Here is a 6,103-nt window from a genome sequence, read left to right as displayed (position 1 = left end):
GACATTTTTCCCCCCTCACAATTCTGATAAACATTTTTTCTTTGAATTGTGAGATATAACCTCAGAATTGCAAGTTAACAACTTGCAATGGCGAGGATATAACTCGCAAATCTGAGAAGAAAAGTCTGAACTGTGAGATATAAACAATCTCCAAATTGTGAGATAAATTGCAATTACCCTTATTTATATATTTGGCTGGTTTGGTTGATTGGTTGTGGTGGGAAAAAAACAGAATTATGAGATGTTAACTTTGAATTCCGAAAAAGGAAAAAAATAAACTCATAATTGATAACCTTTTTATTTATTTATTTTATTCCATGGCGGCCTTCAATAAAGAACAGCATTTCTTTGAAATAGAAATATTTTGTAACATTATAAATGTCTTTACTGTCACTTTTGATCATTTGAATGCATGCTTGCTGTATAAAAGTATTATACTGTATACTGTATACTGTATACTCTTAGCATTTCTGCCAAACAGCTATATTCCATTAAAACATGTAGCACACTACTGTTTCAAATGTTTATCTTAACATAATGTGTGCTGTTTCATAGTAACAGTATTTTCAGCACTGTACAGTAAGTAGTATGCTAATATTCTGTTCGAAAATAGCCTATGTGTCTGAATATGTGAACTTCTTTGCTTCATGCAAAAAGCAGCATGTAAGATTAAACATGTACATACACAACATGCTTCATTAATGGCCAAGAAATCAGTACATACTATGAAAGTATGGAAATTTCAGATGCTCAGATTAGCATACTACCATACTAATCTTACTGTTTCTGCAATATATAATACACTGTGCATTTTATTTATGTACAGAATAGCCTAGTTTAGCGAAAATGTACCTCATTTAAAACATAAATTAAATATAGATAGAAAATGCCATAATAATGTATAAATTAGTACACATTCTAGATTTAACTGCCACCTTTTGCACTCAGTGTAACATTTTCAGCTTCTCTGCAGCTGTCACAAACAGAATCAATTAAAGTCAAACAGGTAAAAAGTAGATGTAAAGTTAGCAGCGAGACACCTCCTGACAACCGCTTGTCCAGCAGAAACTTTTCCACAAGACTCCTCATATTTAATTCAGAGCGACCTCAAGGAATAGTCAGGCCTCTCTGCTGACAAATCCAAAGCTTCTGGAATATGAGCCGCAGTCATATACGCCCACACAGACAGGCACACATACACAATTGTGCTGCGATTCAAAGCGTGCTTCCCTCCGCGTCCCATAGGGTCTGATTCCCCTCCACGTGTCAAATGGCAGGATTTCATTGTGTAGTCTGATTATGAAAAGGCATTTAAGGCCACTTCAGATCTGTTGGTAAGACAAAGGAAGGACAATGGCAGACTAATTGGATGTCTTGCAATCACACAGCAGTGTCAGAACTGCTTTTGTTTTGTCTTTGTCACACTTTTTGCCTCCTTTATGCTCTTGTGATGTGCAACCTCAGAAAAAAGCATCACATCTGTTAGCAGTCAAATCAAACAAGCAGAACTAAAACAAATCTACAGTTGTTTTCTGTACTCCTCAAGTATGAGTCATCACAGCAGCGCTTCTAAAGCACAATTGCATTTTCTATTTCGGTCATTGTGACAAATGACCAAACAGGGAACATGTAAATGAACTGTTAATAAGAACTAATCAGGGGACAGCTCAGAAGAATAATGTGTGTAATTAGGAAATGAATCTTTCTGAGGCTTTTTGTGTAAATTAGCAAGGGAAGGACGACTGTTGCAAGGAAATCAGGACAAACTATTTTCAATGTTGTCCCAACCAGATGCACTTTTATAAAAACTCTCTCAGACAAAAGGTACAAAACGATCACTGGGCCGGTAAACTTTAGGTACTAATATGTACCATTTAGGGTTAAATAAGTTGCAAAGATGTATCTTTTAGTTTTTTGTACTTGATGGAACATCCTGGTTTCAACACAAGTTAAAAGTTTACATGAAATCAAAATTGATACTTTTGGCTTTCGTAATGGATGTTGGTCTTATTGTGAGCGTTTCATCAGTGCACGTTAATGCAAATTAAAATAACTGTTTGTAATCTCATGTATTTATGCAGATTGTTAGTGAATAATGATTGCCTTTTCAGACTCTTACATAGAGTTATGTGTACGACTTCAGAAGATTTATAATATTGTGCACAAATTATATGGATTACTTTTATGACATTTTTATACACTGTAAAAAATGATTGTGATTTTAACAGTAAAAGACTAAAAATGCTACAGTAAAAACCTGTTAACTGGTGTAATTACATTTAATGTAATTTTACAGTAAAATACTGTTAAAAATACGGTTTTTGGAAGTGAAAAAGAAAAGGTCATTGAATAATATACAGTGAAAAACCGTAAATTGACACTCCCAGAATTCCCTGCATGACACTTCATATTTGATGTTTTTTTGTTGAATTAACATGTTTCTTCTTAGTTTCTTCTTATCATTTGTGTACATTAGGGTTTAATCTTACATCTAATGTTGTTAAATTAATGTTTATTGCATTATTTCAGTATCATGTGTGTCACCATGATGGGGTTTAGTGTTTGTGTGAATGACACTGTGCACCTTCTATATATAAATATTGCCCTCAGCTCGTAGAAAAGCTGTTTGTGGTGAACTTTGGTTCATCATGTGACTTTCTCATCACCACCAGTTTTTGGTGGTTATCAGTGCATTACAATGGTTCAAAACAGATATTAACACTTCAATATGTTGGTTTATTAACATAACATCAGTTAATGAAATATGGTATTTTATTGTGAATTTAAAATTAAGTCTGTAAAACCTAAAATGTTGCTACCATATTTTTTTACAGTGAAGTTCTGGCAACCACAGCTGCTGGTATTATACCGTAAATGTCACCATTTTTTTTTTTTTACAGTGGTGCATTTTAGAGCTTGACATTATTAATTAACATGTATATTTGTTGTTTGGAAAAGAGCTGCTTGGACATTTTGCCTAACAACTCATTTTGTGTTTTATGGAAGAAAGAAAACACTATTGTTCAAACATTTGGGGTAATACGATTTAATTTTTTCAAAATAATACTTATTCAGCACAGATGCATTAAATTGATCAAAAGTGACCGTAAATTACAAAAAAATATAAATGCTATTCTTTTGAACTTTTTATTCATCAAAGATATATAAAATATATTCAAATAGAACACAGTTGTTTTAAATTGTAATAATACATCACGATATTACTGTTTTTACTGCATTTTTGATCAAATGAATGTTGAGCATAAAATATTTTTTTCAAAAACATTTAAAAATATTATGACCCCCAACCTTTTGAGGTAGTGAGAGCAAATAAATTATGACAATTTGTAATTTTTGGAACTATCTTTTTAACTTGTATTGAACCCAGAACATTCCTTTAACAAATAAAGGTTAGTGGTGTTTGGCTTTATTGTGTTGGGACAGACGCAGGTGGTGGTTGGTCTGTCTGTCGAGAGGCCCAGTTCAGTCAAGGCTGAGCTAATCACTCTTTCGCTGTCTTCTGGCACCGTTATGAGTCATAGAGCCTCTTACAATCGGACCAATCACAGCACACCGACGAGAGACTCTCTCGCTCTTACTCAGCGACTTGCTTCTGTTTGGCTGCTGTCCAAGGTGCTGAAAACAAGAACGGTGAAACCAGAACAATGCTGACACAGAAAGCTCACCATCAGACATGACATTAACTCAGGTGGAAAATAAGAACCTGTGCTTATTTCCAGCATAGATGCAAACTAGTCAGATATCAAGTTTGTAGTTAAAGGTATGGCTTATGATAAATAATAATAAGACAGGCTGTCAGTTTTCTAATCTATTTTCCCTTAAGAGAAAAATTGTATGAATATTAAAGTAAAATATACTACCATTCAATATTTAGTTTGTAAGACTTGAATGTTTTGAAGAAGTATCTTATGCTCCTGCATGTATTTGATCAAATATACAGTAACAGTATTAGGCTACAACAAAGAATGTATTTTTTGAGAAGGCTCAGATTTCATGGTGTCAGTAGCAAGATTATGATGTTGTTTTACCAAGCTGTACTAGAGAATGTGATACGGTATACACCTTTGGTATGGTAATCTGACGGTACAGCTGAAATCAAGGCTTGGACGTTTTATTCAAACAGCTATGAAAATCTTGGGCAGGATAGAACCTCTTTATCTCCAGACTCTATATGAAAAGTCTATGCTGAGGGAGGCAGATAAGATTCTGCATGATATAACACACATTTTGAACTGTGAGTTTGTGATGCTGCCATCAGGTAGGAGATTAAGAATTCCAAGATGTAGATTGAATCGGCACAAGAATTCATTTATTCCTTCTGCAAATAAGTTATTAAATAACACTAGGTAAGGTTATTTATTTATTGATTGTTTATTTATTTTATTGTTTAAATGGTATGTTTTACTGTGTTGTGTATGTATGTATATATAGATATGTATGTAAGTATATATATATATATATATATATACAGTATATATATGCATATAATAATTTAAAAAATTTGTTCTTTTTTTTTTTCTTTTTTTTCTTTACTACTATGTGTTGTATGTGATGTGGTGGTTGTATTTCTGAGCCTAAGACAAATTTCCCTCAGGGACAATAAAGTGTACCTAACCTAACAACAGTGATATTGTACAATATTACAATTTAAAATAATTGTTTTCTATTTTAATGTTAAAATGTAATTTATTGCTGTAATGTAAAGCTGATTTTTAAGCATCATTACTCCAGTCTTCAGTGTCACATGATCCTTCAGAAACCATTCTGATATGTTGATTTGCTGCTCAAGAAACATTTATTATTATTATCAATGTTGAAAACAGTTGTGCTGCTTCATATTTTTGTGGGAACTGTAAAACCTTTTTTTAGGATTCTTTTATGAATAGAAAGTTCAAAAGAACAGCATTAATTTGAATTAGAAATCTTTCATGATATTACAAACGTCTTTACTGTCACTTTTGATCAATTAAATGCTTCCTTGATGAATAAAAGTATTGATTTCTTTAAAAAAAAAACGTAACCCCTTTGGAATGGTAGTGTATTTATTTTTATTTTTACAAAATTTTATTTTATTTATTTTATTTTTAGTCATTTATTTATTTTTAGACATGCAATAACATATCGACTAAAAGTTAACATTTTGATTTCGTGGGGTATTTAAGTGAATAGTTCACCCACAACTTTTTTTTTTACATGTCCTAAGATCCTTCCAAACCCGTTTGCTCACATTTTTAAAAAGACTTAAAAAGAAAATAAATCTTAATGAATCTTCACACAGCTCTTTTCCATACAAAACAAAACAAAAAACATATTGACCATTTATTTGATTTCTTTGTACAGCACTGTGGTCAACTTTGTTGTTTTATTATGTGCTTTATAAATTAAGTTGGAGTTGGATAGTGACCATAATTGCAAAAAATATATAAAAAATAAAAAAAATTAATAAAGCTCCATAAAAATAGTCCAAATGACTTATAACGGCACCATATTTCTAGTTAGCTTATGCTTTACAATACTTTATGTGGATAACACTGAAATGTAAGCAATTTACTGAAAATATTCCCGTTTTAAATACTGCATCTTTTGAAAACTCTCAAAAATGAAATTTCTTCAGAAATTCTGTTTTTCACATAAATCTAATACAGATTTGAAGTGACATGAGGGTGAGCAAATAACAACAGGCTTTTCCAGCGGAATTATTCCTTTAACAAGGTTCTGCTACAGTTTCCAGGACTCTTATGAGACACAAATAAACTTGTGATCTGCCATATGAAATGAATCATGAAATGTGCAAACAGATGCTAATAGTGTAGAGCTGTAGTGGTCAGTGATCTCTGAAGGACTGTGTCTGACAAATGGCTAATGAAGCATGCATTTTCATGCCTCTGAGATCAGAAGAGCTCATCTAACACACACACACTCACATGGTCTCGCTCAGCTTCTAGCCCACTCACTATGTAAAATTCTAAGCAGGTGAGCAGAAGGCCCCACAGCAAATGTGTTTACCCAGCCTGTGACGCACATCAGAGCGAGAGAGAGCGAGCAGGATGGTGCTGATGGAATGAGGAGGAGGAGACAAATG

The sequence above is a fragment of the Sinocyclocheilus grahami genome, unplaced genomic scaffold (assembly GCF_001515645.1).
Source record: "Sinocyclocheilus grahami isolate Dianchi unplaced genomic scaffold, SAMN03320097.WGS_v1.1 scaffold5.1, whole genome shotgun sequence".
NCBI lineage: Eukaryota > Metazoa > Chordata > Actinopteri > Cypriniformes > Cyprinidae > Sinocyclocheilus > Sinocyclocheilus grahami.
The sequence above is the reverse complement of the archived record's forward strand: the minus strand, read 5'-3'. Positions refer to the sequence as shown.